The sequence below is a fragment of the Coturnix japonica genome, chromosome 6 (genome assembly GCF_054131305.1).
Source record: "Coturnix japonica strain WE chromosome 6, WE-NBRP24, whole genome shotgun sequence".
Taxonomy (NCBI): Eukaryota; Metazoa; Chordata; class Aves; order Galliformes; family Phasianidae; genus Coturnix; species Coturnix japonica.
The window spans coordinates 24,841,434-24,857,040 of record NC_140668.1 but is presented as its reverse complement, the minus strand read 5'-3'; the positions used below and the strand labels follow the sequence as shown (position 1 = coordinate 24,857,040).

General features: G+C 36.6%; 1 long non-coding RNA gene across 2 annotated transcripts in view; it reads right to left on the bottom strand.

The window, feature by feature from the left end:
• LOC146760531 (uncharacterized) overlaps nucleotides 1–15,607 on the bottom strand; it is an 85,479-nt gene that overhangs the window by 60,757 nt on the left and 9,115 nt on the right. The window contains exons 2-3 of one of the 2 annotated variants that reach the window (XR_014947470.1): nucleotides 12,593–12,681; nucleotides 9,801–9,915 (exon numbers count right to left, since the gene is read on the bottom strand). This is a non-coding gene — a long non-coding RNA (uncharacterized LOC146760531). Of the gene's footprint in view, nucleotides 1–9,800; nucleotides 9,916–12,592; nucleotides 12,683–15,607 lie in introns of those variants that run through there. The other variant, XR_014947471.1, reaches the window with a different exon arrangement.

Genomic DNA, 15,607 nt, shown 5'->3' with positions numbered 1-15,607 from the left:
TCAAGGCTATTCTAACTCAGTGTTTGTGCTTTTCTTCAGAACATACTATTATATCCAAACACTCAAAAAAAAATCACAAATTCCTCAACTCTTCCAGCTGTATGTAGTTATGAAGCTTGCTTGCAAAGACTGCATTTGTAACAAAAGAAAATGGCATATTGTCAAGGGGCAATGACTTTTGAGCTCTCTGTATTTGTTCATTTAAGGCTTTTGTTTTACTGTAAGGGCTTAAAAATACAGTGGATTTGAATTTGGGGGGGAAGGAATTACCAAACACTCAGCAACAGCGCGATTGTGAGGCTGTAACTGCTTCAACAAGTTCTCATGGATGTTTTCAGTAAAATACTTCTACTCTGCATGGAAATACCTGGGATTAGAATTCAGACATCAGCAACGGTATCCAGAATTGCAGCCTCCCTCCTGGGATACTCTGATGCTTGTATTTAAAATTGAATGCCAAGGACTCTTATGCCATGAAAATCAGCGTTCATTTTTCTTCTGGGAATGAATAGCAAGACTTCAAGAACCTTTTTTTTCAAGATGAACAGAATGCTGTTTTTAGTAAAATTATGCTCTGGCTTTGTGGTATAAATACAGCCTCTAGAGGGCGTAGTATCTCCAGAAATGTTTAGCAGAGTACCCTGGAAATCAGAGGCAAGGCTTTGTTGAGCTAAGGAAAGTGAAGGTGAAAATGTTCCCTTCCCTTGCATGACAGAGCCAACAGAAGTTCCCATCTGATCTTAACCTAATGTATTTTACTGAGAAATATATATTGCTTCATATCTCAACTTCCATCTTCCTACTCCATTAGAAAAAGATGATACGGGAGTATGCAGGAGACTTTCCAAGTATTGGAAGGTGCAAGCAAGTCTGAAACTGTCCTGTCCTCCAGAAATCTTTCCTACACAGAAACAAAACTTCAGTTTCTGTGGACCTGAACTAAGAGCTTAGTTTCTTCTGACATTTGCCCTGGATATAAGTAAATCAGTTTTACTAATAAGACACAGTGAAGGAAAAGAGTTGTGTACAGCCTTATGTTTCTTGCTCCTTACCAGTCAGTAGCATTTGAGATTTGTGATCCTCACTGATAATAATGAGGCATTAATACTAGTTATAGTGGCATATATATATAAAATCTGTTGTGTTTTTTACTTATTTTAAATACTTATGCTTGAGCACCTAGAGCTGAGGAATGTACTATTATTTCTATAATGAATGTAACATATATTTTTTAATGTAGTTAGGAGTTGGCAGATGGGAGAATTCATGAATACAAATTGGTTTATGATGAACTTGGTTCAGATACACTGTGATTTTCCTTGCAGATCTTCTAATGCATCTTGGTTTACAGCTTTGCTGTACAGGTGGGCTGGTTAAAACAACCTTAGAAGAGTTTGGACTTTACAGAATTTACTATACAATAATTTATTATAATACTTTACTAAAATTTACTATACTTTGGGGCAGCTTTCTGGTAAATCTGTGTGTGAATTACTTTGAAATCATGAATCAGCCTGGGGAATAATGTCAGGAAATGTAGATATAGTTGATATAGTGCACAAGTTTATAATTAATATTAAAAGCACAGTAGAGGGCAGTCTTATTTAAGTTTGATAATGTTGAATGGCTTACATGTTAATTTCACTTGAGAAGTTCAGGGTTACACTGAAAAGAAGATTTAAGATCCACAAAATGTTTCCTATCCTTGAGTACTTGTCCGTACATAGATCTTGCTTTTAGGGGAACTTTAAGTAGTTAGGCTGGCATTGTTCTACTCAGATGAAAAAGGCTTCAGGTTGATTCAAAACGAATAAAAGAATGTGAAGCATGAATTTTGTCCACTCCCCTTTACACACTCAGATTAAATAACAAGTGTGTGATTTAACATGTGATTCACCAACAACGGAGCATACATCTACACTATAGAATTTTTAAGATCTTGTCATTTAGGCACCTATTTCCCTAACATACATTCCTTCTAAACAACTAGAGGGAGTTGTATATATTCTCAGTATACAGAACTGCAAAGTAGAAAAACAGAGCAGATAACTTAAAAAACAACATATTGCTATTTTTTTATTATCTGCTAGATCTATTTTATTACCCTGCTGCTGAAAAACAGACAGACCTGAGTACCTTAAATTTTTCACTTAATTTGTAACCACTGACTCACACCTAACAGCATTTCTGGGAAGGCAGAATTATTGACCAAACTGTAATTGCACATGTAACTAAAAATGTCACTCGATGTGAGTAAAGAATCCATAATCATCAGGCCAGAAGTCAAATTCAGTTGCATGGAAGCCCTACAGGCTGGGTATTTTCATCACTATTGTTATTTTTAAAACTGCTGCATCTGAGGTAGTCAAACAATGATTGTAGTATAGGTTTTAGCAGTCTAAACAAACTGAGCCAGGAAGACTGTTATTTTATCTTATCTGTGATAGCGGTCTTTGTACCTATATAAAAAACACAGGATGAAAGAAATCTCTTTAAATACTTAAACTTAGCCCAAACAAGAAGACAATTTTTCCTCAAGTGACTTGATAGTGTTTTCTTTACACAAACAGTGTCAAGATATGGCAGGAGAGCCAATGCTATTTATTATGAACATGATTCATCACGCTGTCATCCTAGATACGTAACAACAGTTCTTGTTTTAAAGTGCAAGATGCAATTAAACTGAGGTTTTGTTGGGTTGTTGTTGTTTTTTTATGGTATCTCTGTGTAAATGTGTGTGTCCAAATCTGTGTTGTGTAGTGGAAATGTTAAGTCATGGTCTGAAGCAGCAATGGAGCACCTGGTGGAAGGCAGGGCCAACCTGGGGGAGCTCAGGTGCATGCAATGTACCTGAGTGAGCAGAAGGGGTCAAGCCAGAATCCACCCCTTCCTAGACCTCATTTAAGTGCTGGCAGTGGAAGTGAGAGTGTCTTGTTGGAGATCCCTGCATACCTCGGGCCTTTCTAAGATAAGCAGCTTTTTTTTTTCCCCTTTGTTTTTGTGGCTGCAGCTGCTGCATTTGGGCTTGTCCTTGTTTGCTACAGCCAAAGACTTTGCCACGCTGCTCTTACTGTTGTACTTTCCATTACATTACAGTGTTACAACATGATGTTTTGGAAAGGGTATTAATTTGTTGAGGTGACAGCATTTTCTATACCTTGCCAAGGCTTCTTACCACAGAAAACTATACTAGACTTTTACAACCACACTGCTGACATATCTGCTAGTACTTACTATTTTCTACTTACATTTATGTCAGAGATTGAATGAATTCTCACGTAATTCAGTTTTGGTGATTTTAAAAATCCAGTGACAAAGTGTTTTGACTCTCTGGCATTTTGGTGCTATTTTTACTTGCTGCCTCCTTGATTTATATTCTGCCTACAGTTTAAGTCACTGAAACACTCCCCTCTAAAAAAGCAATGCTGCTGTAGTTCAAGTGATTTACTTTTTTTAGCTGCTACCTGGAGTTTACCTTGAAGTGATAGATGTACGGATGTGTGTGGATAGTAATGGAAGAAGAAGGAAGGCTGCTCAGTTGTTGCAAAGCCCATCAAACTGCAGAGCCAGCAAGACTGGCTGCCATACTTGGAAGAGGTATAAAGAATTGGATACATTTCCTAATGCCACACTTGAGGAAATAGTGGGAGGTATCTCAAGTGTGCAAATAAAATCAGTGACAGTCCAACAGAACTCTAAGTAGGCACTTCATAGCTGAAATGTGATTGTTGAGTGGGTGCCATTATTTGGAGGCAGCTTACTGTTGTTAGAATTTCCCTTGTTCCAATGCAAATGGAGATTAGTAGGTACCTTTTTTTAGACATCTGGTCTGGTTACCCCTGTTTTACAAAATTTAGGTGTTCGTAAGTACTATTGGATGGAGAAATTGTGAAACAAACGTTCAAGAGTTTTGGGTGAGGGCAAAATAACAAAGCAAATAATGTCAATCACTCTAGGTGAGATCCTTGCTTCAGTCGTGCCTGCTTAGGTCTTGTAATATCTCCAGATGCAGGGAAGTGATGCTGTTCCTATCTGACACAAAGACACAGATAACTTGTTTGAACTCCTCTAGCCAGAATCTAATTGTGTATGTTTTTTTTAAGTTAGTGCCTTCTCACTGAACCATCTTTGGCTTGTTATGATGAAGTACCAGTAACCAAAACTCATAAAACCACAACAGGCCTACAGAACAAATCATCTGCTAGAGAGTAAGCACTAAGGTGGTATACTCTACTTCAACCGAGAAAAGAATATTTGAGAAAATGTGTGAATGAATGTATTTTCTGTATAATGTTTTTTTTTTTTGTTTTTGTTTTTTGGTTTTTTGGGTTTTTTTTTTTGCTAAAGTAACTAATCCCACACAAAGTAATACAGTGTTGATCAAACCTCAGTTGAGGTTTGGCTCCTAATTCTGTCATCCAAGAACCCTCTTCCCAGGCTTTGATTCCAGCCTTTCTGACTTGGTTCTTGTCAATGAGCCCTGGCTTTTTTCCCCCTTTCCACTACTTAAATGGTTAGCAAAATTTCAACATCTTAAGCTCAAATAAACCTTCCAAAGACAAACTCTACCTGAAAGTCCTCCACACAGACAGAAGCAGATAGACAACAAAGATTATACAAAGTTTCTTTTTGGATAGAGATGAAATGTTTCATTAAAGACAAACACAGATCAGAAAACCTGTACTTCTTTAGCAGTATAAGGTGACAATAATGAAAAGATGGTAGTAAATATCCAAAAGATTATTTACAGGAAAAACTCACCCATATGGAAGCCTTCAGTCTGCTGGGAACCACTGAGACCATCTCCACCAAGGAGCAATCTCCAAGAGATGCTGCCTTAGTGGTGGTCAGCCCTTAAATGAGGTCCAGAGGAGGTAGAGTCAAGCTCCACCCCTTCCAGGAGCACAGCTAAATTACTCTCACCTGTGCTCCCACAGCTGACCCAACACTTGCCTCAGCTGATTAATCAGAGGTTCAGGCTGTGATTACCAATTTCCCATCCAAGCAGGGACAGACGGAGTTGCAAAGAGAGCATATGCAAAGATAGAATTCAGCTCAGAGCTCAAGGGTGCTATGAAATCAGAAGAGAAAGATATGTTATTTTAGTGTCAGAAAAGTAAAGTAGGAGCAGGAGCTGGGAGGCTGGGCTGTACAACAGTGATGTATTTGCACTTAAAATATACATCATTGGAAACAGAAAGAAAACTCTGACTCTCCCAGAGATGAGGAAAAAGCTAGTAGCTGGCTGGAATGCAGTTACTGTAACTTGACTAGACTACATAGAAATCTACTTTACAAGTGCTAATTTAAAGCTCTCTGAACTCTCAACTAAAAAGCCCTGGCCAGCAAAGACTGATGTTGGACTGACTAACATAAAGACTGCAGCTGTCTGAGAATATTTGTGTTATCAAATACTTCAACATAAATCAAAATGAATCTAAAGCTTAATTCTGGAACTTTAGTTATCTTCAGAGCATGCAGTTTATACACGTATAATTATCCCTATTATATATTTTTCTTAAACTGTTACTTGCCTGAGGAGGTAAATTCATCTTTTGGGATTATATTCTATACAGATTAAGTGACGAATCACTTGGATCCAAGGCAAAAGAAATCATTGTGGTTTTGTAATTGTTGTTGTTGTTGTTTATTTTGTTTTGTTTTAAGAAAGAAATGAGGTAAAACTGAAGAAAGCCCCCAGTTTTTCTTAGTTCATGAAATAATTCAGACTTGTCAAGGAAATAACAATGGTTGTCACTTGCAGGCCAGGTATGACAAAGCAATATCATCATGCAACGAGGAGCACAAAAAATACCGCTGTTATGGTGCCTTACTTGTATCCCTCCCCACCAGTTTGCAGACTACAGAGGTATTTAGTTTTTCATCTACATAGCTTTTGTAATGCTTCTTAAGGTTTAACGCAATGTATTCCTTTACAATGAAACAGAGATTTCTGTACGGGTGCTCTTTGGGATAAATACTTAGCATCAGGCCCTGAAGAAGCAGGATGCATTAATGGATTAAAGTAAGATAGCATAAGCATATTCCCTTTGGGAAGATTTTTGTAAATGCTAAATGTGTTATTTATTTTTCAAATGTTTCAGATCAGTAGAGGAGGAAACAATTTAATTTGTTATCATTTGTTCTTTGTTTCTATTTCCTGTACTCCAGTTAGTAAATTAAGGAATTAAACTGACTTGTCTAGTTTCGTTAATCAGTAGAAGGCAGGGCCTGGCTGAGGTTGACTTCTTAGTAATGCACTAATGTGACACATAAAAAACTACTTTTGTGCAGAAAAGTGGCAGGGTGAAAACAGGAAGGGCTGTATTTCAACTGCTGGAATTAGACAAGTTATGAAAGCCTGTGGCTTTAAACCTGTCCTTACATTCTACCTGTTTAACAGCACTGAACCCCAGTTGTGAACCAGGAACCTGGTACACAAATAGACCTGAAAACTCCAGCTGCCTTGAGCTCTGACTGGGTGTCAGGAATACGTTCCATTAGAATAGATCAGAACCTCTGGGTGTTTTCAGGAAACAGGGGTTAGCATCTCATAAGACAGAAAAATGACTCGATCAGCCCAAAATACATACGTTCTTAAGACTCATCACTAAATTGTATTGAGATACTGTTAATTATTTCTTCATGGTTGACTTATGTCATCTTTACTACTGTTATGAAGTTGTTGCAGATAAATCTGTTTTCTGCTAAGCTCCATCTATGGTCCATCCCAGTAGTGGCTCAACACCCAAACATGTTTAACTTCACTGGACAGGCTCCTTTGCAAGTTACTTGTTTCAAAATACAGCATCTTTCCAGTCCTGAGCACAACATCACCTTTCCACAAACTGCTTGTAATTGGTGCACCAATGTGTCTCAATAACAGGTTATTGTCAACCGACTGTATTTGCAGTTTGGGACATGTCTATAATACTTATTAGCATTTCTAAATAAGGGACCCTATTTGAAAAGGCACGTAGGAAGCAATGCACAAATGTAGTCAGTAGGAATTTGTATGCTAACCTCCCACACTGCATTAAAATGTCCTGGACCACAGGAGGTGGTATGTAGGAGTGGGTAGGCAAACTTTAGAATAGAGAAAGGTAATGAATCACTTGAAAATTCTCTTGCTCTTTATTTATATATTCAATTACTTGTTCCAATTATTACCTCCTAAGCGTTCTTTCTTTACGGAGCTATTTCAAGGCTGAGTAGAAGCACTACATTCTTGATGCAAACCTTTCTTTACTCCCACTTCCTCTTGTCTTTAAATTTAACAAACAAAATTGTGCTGAAAGATGATGAACCAGCTCCCAAAACAACTCAAAGCTCACAGTTGTCAGTTGCTATCTAGAATTCATTAAGATGTCCAATCCCACTACAGCTTAACTGAAAAATATCTGCGTTTTACAGTAGACCAGCACAACTTGATTCACTAGAAATCACATAGAAGAGGAGAAAGAATAAAGAGCAGAGGAGATCATGTATTTGAAACATGACAAAGAAAAAAAAAAAAAAAAAAGGTAGGGGTCAATAGAAAAAAAAGGTGATTTTTTTTTTTAATTAAAGGTGAAAAAATGGGTATGGCTTTTGTGTTTTACACAGGCTGCAGTAACTACAATGGGAAAAGCTGTAGTTCTCAGGAAGAAAGTAGAAATGAGTACTATAGCAAGTAGGCCTTGAGGTGGTAACAATGACTAAAATTTTATCAGAATTTATCCCATGAGGCCCAACTTTTCTTCCAAGAATATAAAGGTGTGATAGAAGCACCTGAGATCCGGAAAAACAGGATATGAATCCTACTGCTGGGCAGCCATAGAAGAGGAAGACAGCTGTGTGTGATTCTAAAGCATCAGGGCTGGCCCTTTGGACTGACAGTATTCATATCCTGACTGATCGCTGCAACTTGAGGAGTCGCAGTTGATTGCACATCTAAGTATTTATTTTTACACAAAACTGAAACCTCAGCTTACTACGCTTAAGTCTTCCCATTAGCTCTGCTATGGAATTCTGTTCACTGAGTAAGATTTGCACTTAATAAGCTATATATAAAAGAAAGCATAACTTACAATGGGACACTGAATTATCTATTTCTAGCAATTGATAAAATTTCTGCCTTAAATAATTATATTTACTACAGAGATTTATTACATGATGCTTTGAAATTAGCTTGTGGCTTTAAATGGCAGTTCCAGAATGGCACTGTTTGGTCACAGATGTTTCCAAAACCAGTAATTACACTCTTAATAAGCCCCTGATAATATCCTTTATAATTGGATTTACAAGGGATATGCAATTATTCCAAATACATTAGAGTGCATGGATACTGGCTTATCTACAAGACAAACATTATGGGAGAAAAACTTGAATACTGTAGAAGCATTTGCTTGTGCTAGATGTTAAGTAACCTTCATTGTTTGTTTTATTCCCTAAAATCTTTGCACATGGCCTGCCTCCATTTATTTCAGTGCTGCTTTAACAATCTACAGTACAGTTCTAACCTACAATACATCCACGAAAAGCAGAGTAGCTCCATGGAAACTAAGATTCCTTTTGGGACTGTTTTTTTTATATATATATATATATATATATATCAGTTAGCAAATGATCTCGCATAGCCAATGCATTTGATTTAGACATGCTGAGTATGCAGACAATAATGCATGTTTCAAGTTTGCTTTACAATTTTGTTTACATATTTAAGTGGTACTAACATCTTCTGCACTTGTAAGATGAAATAAGAAAGCTACCAATTCCATATTTTATTTCTATTACAGTAAATGTGCTCGAGCAACGAGCAAGTTCACTGATTTTGCTGCAGAACTGAAAGCAGAGTTGTGAAATTCTTAATTACAAGTTAAACTTGGACTCCTAGGGCTGAATAATGATTGGGTTCTTCATTTTTAGATAAAAGTAAATCACATCCTGGAAAAATCAGCAACTGCTTTGCTCCAGCTCCACTAAACTCCAAGGCAAAAAAAAAAAAAAAAAAAAAAAGACTAATAATGCATCTGAGACTGACTTAAGATCTCTCTCTCTGAATTCACATCCAAGTTCAAAACATCACATGAAACAGCCTTCAATCAGATACAGGCTAGGCTTGTCTTCAGGAGGCTTGTATTCTTTAGAAATAACATTACAAACAGTAAGAAAGTCATTAACTAAGTAGTCATTTAAACCTTGCAGGTGGTTATCTATTATGCAAATATGTCTTGAAATGCTTGTTAAAAAATACTGTAAACTTCCAAGACAAAGTATTTACAACAGCTTTAAATACTAAGGAGGGAAATTTTCTTTCATTTACAAAGCCACTTCCACTTCAGCAGTGGTCTAAACACTGAAAGCAGAAAATGTAACTCTTTTAATGTACATTTCATTTAATTCTTTTCTTTGGTATGAAGGTAAACCTCTAGCAGTTACTGAGAGACATTAGAACAGTATTAATGCTTTTGGTGTACTGTTGTAACGCCCTTTGAGATTTGAGGATCCATTATTTTTGCAGTACAAAATGTTAACAAGGTCTGAATGAAATCTAGGAAGTGATTAGTTTGTAGAGGAACTGTGCAGTACATTTAAATGGGGGAGCAGGAGGCAGAAGGAATCTTGTCTGAGATCAGTGTTTATATTAGGTGTGAATCTAGATCTAAACCCCTTTTTTCCTAGAGAATGGAATTACACTATACCAGTGTAAAACCTGTAGAAATGGCCATTAACTTCTACATATTTAAGCACAGACTTGTTGTTTTGTGTGTACACACATATATATACATATATTTATATATATTAATAAATAATAGTACCTTTGAACCAAGGTGCCCTCCTGTTTGCAGCCTTTAGTTGTCCTGTGACCTTTGCACTTCATGGTTTACAAAGCAGTTATTGAGAAAATATGTGGAAAACTCATCTGTAACCCACCTGTCAAAGATTTATGACATGCAGTGAGGTTAAAGTTAAATAATGACATACAAATGTATCTCTGAGAATTGAAAATCTGCCTATATGCTCTTAGTGTCCAAAATTTCCTGCCTTATGTAGGTATGTCCTGCAAGGTTGGCAAGGAGAAAAAAAAACTCTCAAATGTGTTTAATTTACATGAAGGTAACTTCTGTTTCTGTTGCTATGAATACTCATTTCCTGATTTAGCAGAGAATTACCTAGCATGAAATGCAAAAGCTGAAAGACAGATTTTAACTAATCATCTGCTGCAGGTTTAGACAATGTACACAGACTGTTAAAAATGATACTAATGTGGGTTTTTAGAAAACAAACAAAAACACCTTAAAATTATTACCAGAAAGCCAACTTTGCTTCCTTTTAACACGACTTACACAAAGGATTCTGATCACAAGAGTACTTAAGCTTCCCCTGTTTAACAGGAACATCAATACACCAACATCCTGCAAACTACAGTGCTTTTCTTTTTTCGTTCAGTAATTCTATTCATAAGCACATTGTGTGGTAGTTTGAGGCCAGGCTAAAGTTAATTGGCAACCCACAAATGTTTCGTAACGAAAAAAAAGGGTTCTTTGCCACCAACTGTTTAAGGGGAAGTATAGCAGACACATGCTTTAAAAAAATGCATATCACAGTTCTTAGAGCTCGTATTTGTCAGAAAGCTGAAGCAGGGTATTAACATCCAATAGTCTCCATTGCCATAGCAACAATGTGCTTGTCAAATCAGAGCTGATTTGATGCAGGTACCGTCTAGGCAGAAATAATCTGCTAACTCTTTTAATACAAATCTCCAGAATTCAATAGGATTTTCATCTAATTTCTTTTAAAAAGGTAATATTGTTACACAGTGCAAAATATACATCTCAAGGTACACTGTATGATCTCCATCTGTACAACCTACTCTTTACTAAAGCAATGTTCCCAGGTATGTAATGGATACATTAAGAGGACAACCCTGGCTACAATTTTTTCATATGGGAAATTGTAGATAAAAACAATCTGATCTGGGCACCTAATTAGCATTTATGCAATTGCATATAAACTCTGTATATCATATTGTTCCCTTTGGGGTCAAAAGAGAATCTGCCCCCTTTATTTCAGGAAAAGCAAAGCTTTGTTCAACTTTGACCTATGGTCAAGTCAGCCATAAGATAAACCATAAGGTAGCATGGCATATACAGATTGACAAAGAGAGATTTGCAGAGTTCTGTTTTATGCGATTTTACATAGAAAGTTGGCAAGCAAAGTACTGTTATGCAGCTTTGAGTCTGTTATTACTAAATTACAATTATTACATACTCAATAGTTTCTTTTCTTTCTTTGATTAAAATAAAGAATTGCAATGCAAAAAGCTCTCATCTAACATGGCACATTCTGAGGAATTCATCACACATCACTACGTTTGCTTTCCCCTGCACTACGCTGTGGTTTTGAACCTTTGCATATTTCTAATAAATCAAGCGTTGCTACATTCAAAAGTGTATGCAGATTGAAATGTTAATGTTTTGGAAACTGAGAAATGAAACTGCTTAAGTGTAAGCATGAAGTATACACAATACTGAGTTATTCATGCTTTTTGATTGTTCTTTTCCTTCTAAAATTTGCTCATTCCTTTACTGGAGGACAAATACAGAGATTTCTATGGAAATATTACCTCAGACACAGAACTACATTGCAAATTGCTAGAATCAACTTGCATATACATGCTCAGTCTGTAGTATAATCTGTTTGTAGAGCAAATTATTCAAAACTCGAGTCATTTCTAATAATTTCTGAAATAAGAGATGGTTTTGCTTCCCACAGTTATAGATTTCTTTACATTGATCCCATAATTTATCTAGTTTACCACAGTACTAAGATTAAAAATATATATTTATGTTGCTTTGTAACCCTTCTTCAAACACGAGCAGTCAGTGTGGTTTGCTTTGAACTAAACCATTCTGTAACAAAGATCCTTCCTTCAAATACAGTTAAATACTTTCCTGTTTAAACTTCAATGGTAGGTTTAAAAAAAAATTCTTGTAGCACTTGCTGAAAGATATTTTTCTATGAATCTGATTCTCCTATGGCTGATTAAGCCATTAGCAGTACATATTTGAGATACTGAGATGTCCCACAGAGAATGGCAAACAGCGGGTAACCCAACAAGTCACAGCAGGTTCTTTTCACTTTATATTAAGTAGCACTACTCACTCATTTTGTGTTTTAATCATTATTATAAGGCTCATGATGTACTTGGACTTACAATGACTTAAAATATTTTACAATGTTTATTCGTATCAGGTGGTTTGCAGTCACCTGGGCATTGGCTGCTCAGGGCAAGATGAGAGAGTTTCTCACAGCTGCTGTTTTCTGGATCCCTTTTATTAAAGCCTGCCAGACAACCTCTTTCCTTTTAAACAAGGCATTTGACAAGAGTACAGTAAATACTTCTTTAAATCTAAGCTACTATTTACAATACTAGTTCTTCAAATGTTTCAATTTGCAGCCCAACTGCAATAAGAGCTGTAATTATAAGTGAAAATCTGTTGGATTTATCAATCTAAAGGTGAATTCACAGTAATCCTTCAGCTTGGAACTCCGTATTTGTACGAGTCTCACAGTATACTTGACGCTTTTTAAAATGTGATTAAATTACCTTGGAAATGTTTTGCAGCACTCCAAGCAGTTCTTCATTCACTCGTTGTTTCTGGGACACTTCATCTCAGGCTCTTTCTTGGTCAGTGGCTAAAAAAAAAAGAATGTATATACACAGGTTAGAGGAAAAAAATAGAAAAAACCAAGAGCAACAAAACACCAATCCATAATGCTCTTTAGTCAAATAAAAATCCTTTACAGAAAAAAGAAATTCATTAAAAATGTTAATGAATCTCTCTACTTCAAAGAAAAGTACTTAGTTATAGACAAACTGTTAAGCACCACAGCTACTGTGCCTGGCACTGAGATGTGGTGGTGGGATACAGTCTAAGACTGCAATTCAGAACACTAAAAAGCCAGTACAAGGAAGTGACAGGAAACACACATCTCCTGGTCTCCCCTGGTAATGAGCATAGATAATATCCATCTAAACTATCCATAGCGGCTACTGAAGTTATTTGGTTTATAAAGGTTTATATCTCAATAGATTCCAGTTGTTATAAGAGTCTCACATTTAACTACAAATAAAAAGATTTATACCAAAACTAATTCCTAACTGCTATGAAGGTACACACAAGTCCTGTCCTCTCTTCAGGAGGTATTACAAAAACCAATTTATCACTATTGCCTTGTACATACTGAAAGAATATTATCATACCATCTGAAGCTTGAAGCAAAGAAAGAGTCTCTTACTCTTGTAGATTTCCCTGTGACAAATGTGGTTCCTTAATTGATACTGATGAGGGGGAAATGAGTGCAGCAGTACTAGTCAGAAAGCCATTTAACCTGCTAAATATGCATTAGCATGACTGCTATCAATTGTAACACTCTGCACTGGGGAGGTGCAGAAAGCTTTAAGCCTTAATAAACTCACGTATGCTGTGATTTTACAGTTTTACTTTATCCTTCTAAAAAGGCAATACAGAGTGTATTTCAAAGTACTGTAGAGACTGAAAGCATCCAAAACTGTTACATAACATCAACTAAAAGGCAGGAAATTGCAAAGCCTCATTAAAGATTAGTTAATTACTTCACTATACTCACCTGGGAGAAAACAATATGTTTTTTTGTTATTGGGTTGTTTTTTTTTTTGTTTGTTTTTTTCCCCTCCTCTGCAGCTACTGAAAAACAAGTGCCTGTTTTGCAGGGTAAAATTGAGAATTCATAGTTTCTGGGCAGCTGCTACACTTGCATGAAAACACTCAGCTTTTTGAAAGAGCTGGAAAAGACATGGAGCTACAGCTGCGCTGTATTCAAGTAATTCAAGCATGAGATGGCTGTAACACACCACATTTCCCACCAAAATAAGAAGGAAAAGAGTTGGTATAAAATTCAGTTTTTGCCCTCTAAGCACACTGTGTTTTACTATGTTGATTTCTTTTTTGCTGGGATTTTTTTTAATCTTAGAATTTAGACCAGAAATTGTTAAACACATTCTGCATTTCCACCAGAACCTCTCATTAGAATTCTAGTTTCAAAACCCAGTCACTGTACTTACCTTTTGAAATACCCAATATAACCTTTTCAAGTAGGTAAAATGACAACGGCCTCTGCACTGACCATGGAGAGAACTTTTACAAGTAAAAGTAAAGTAAAACATAAGAATGTTTCTTCTTTTAAAAAAATATTGTGAAACCTCTTAAAATGCATATTTGATTATGAAACTGATCTATGCTTGTAAATCTTCTGTCTTTAGGGTTGGCGGTAATAAATGAATGTATTTCTTCCTGAAATTATAGTATGTAGGTTGCTTCCAAAGCAAAACTTTCTATTTATTTCCATAGAAACTACAACGGATACAAAGAGCACAATAACATTACTTGACAGATCAGATTCTCAGCTGTAAAATTCTGTTTCTTAACAGAGTCACCATCACTAGCTCTGCATTTTAGTCAGTGATGAACTAGGGCCTGCATGCTGCGTTCATTAAAACCTGCTCCAGTGGAGGTGACCCACTGCTGCAACACACCAGCCCACCCACTGTTTAGTCTCCATAAACATACAGCAAGTGTCAATGAATATCAATGTGTGCATTTTTTGCCCTGCATGGAGGAATTCATTTCCACACCTTTGTTTCCTACAGGCTTCCATGTCAGTTGCCATTCTATCAGACTGCCCCTCTGCTGCCTTTTGTCACACAGCAAAAAATGGAATAATGGTGGGGACATCCATCCTTTCCTGCTGTACTGCCACCATTTGTCTCTGACACTGTGGGCCAACATAATAAAATAGAAGGCATTACTTCTAGAACAGGCACATATTGAATTCAGGGTAAAAAAGGATACTGGGCTGCTAACTGTACATACAGGACACCATCTAAATACCAATGTAATGTATCTGTATGTTTAATCACACAAAGGATGTGCATGCAAATGTAATTCAACTTGCTATACTTACATACCAACCCTGTAATACGACAGCAATGTTGCTATGGGAACAGGTTCTCAACAGAAGCAGATCACTAAGCAATGACACATGACACGAAGCACAGATTTGGATCCTTTCTGCACACATTAAGGTGGAGATCAAACATGCCAAAAAGCTTAAGGCTAACTGACATAGAAGAAGATTCTTGCAGGGATCACTCTGCATTACACTTTCAGAATGGTCTCTACAAAGCACTACCTGTTTATGGCTACTGCCTTCCAAGGTGTAAGAACTTTCCCCCCTCATCTGAATACTATTTACTTTTTATTTATAATTTCCTGTCTTGATAAGTCTTTCCATTTTTGCTTTGTTTCCACATAAATGCATTATAAGTGCTAACATTTCTTTCCATTGAATGCCTCCCCTTCTCTTTCTCTTTGTGTAAATTTCTTCTATGACCTTTCAGTCCTCTTTTGCACATTATGCAGCCTACCTTCCCTCAGAGCCATCCACCGACAAAACACAGTGTCTACACACAACTCCTCCTACAGGGAGGCCTCCATAGGTGCAGAACCACAGTAAGATTGGCATTTTCATTCAAGAAAAATTTCTTCTTCCCATCTCCTCAAAAGCCAACAAGTCTCTTCCC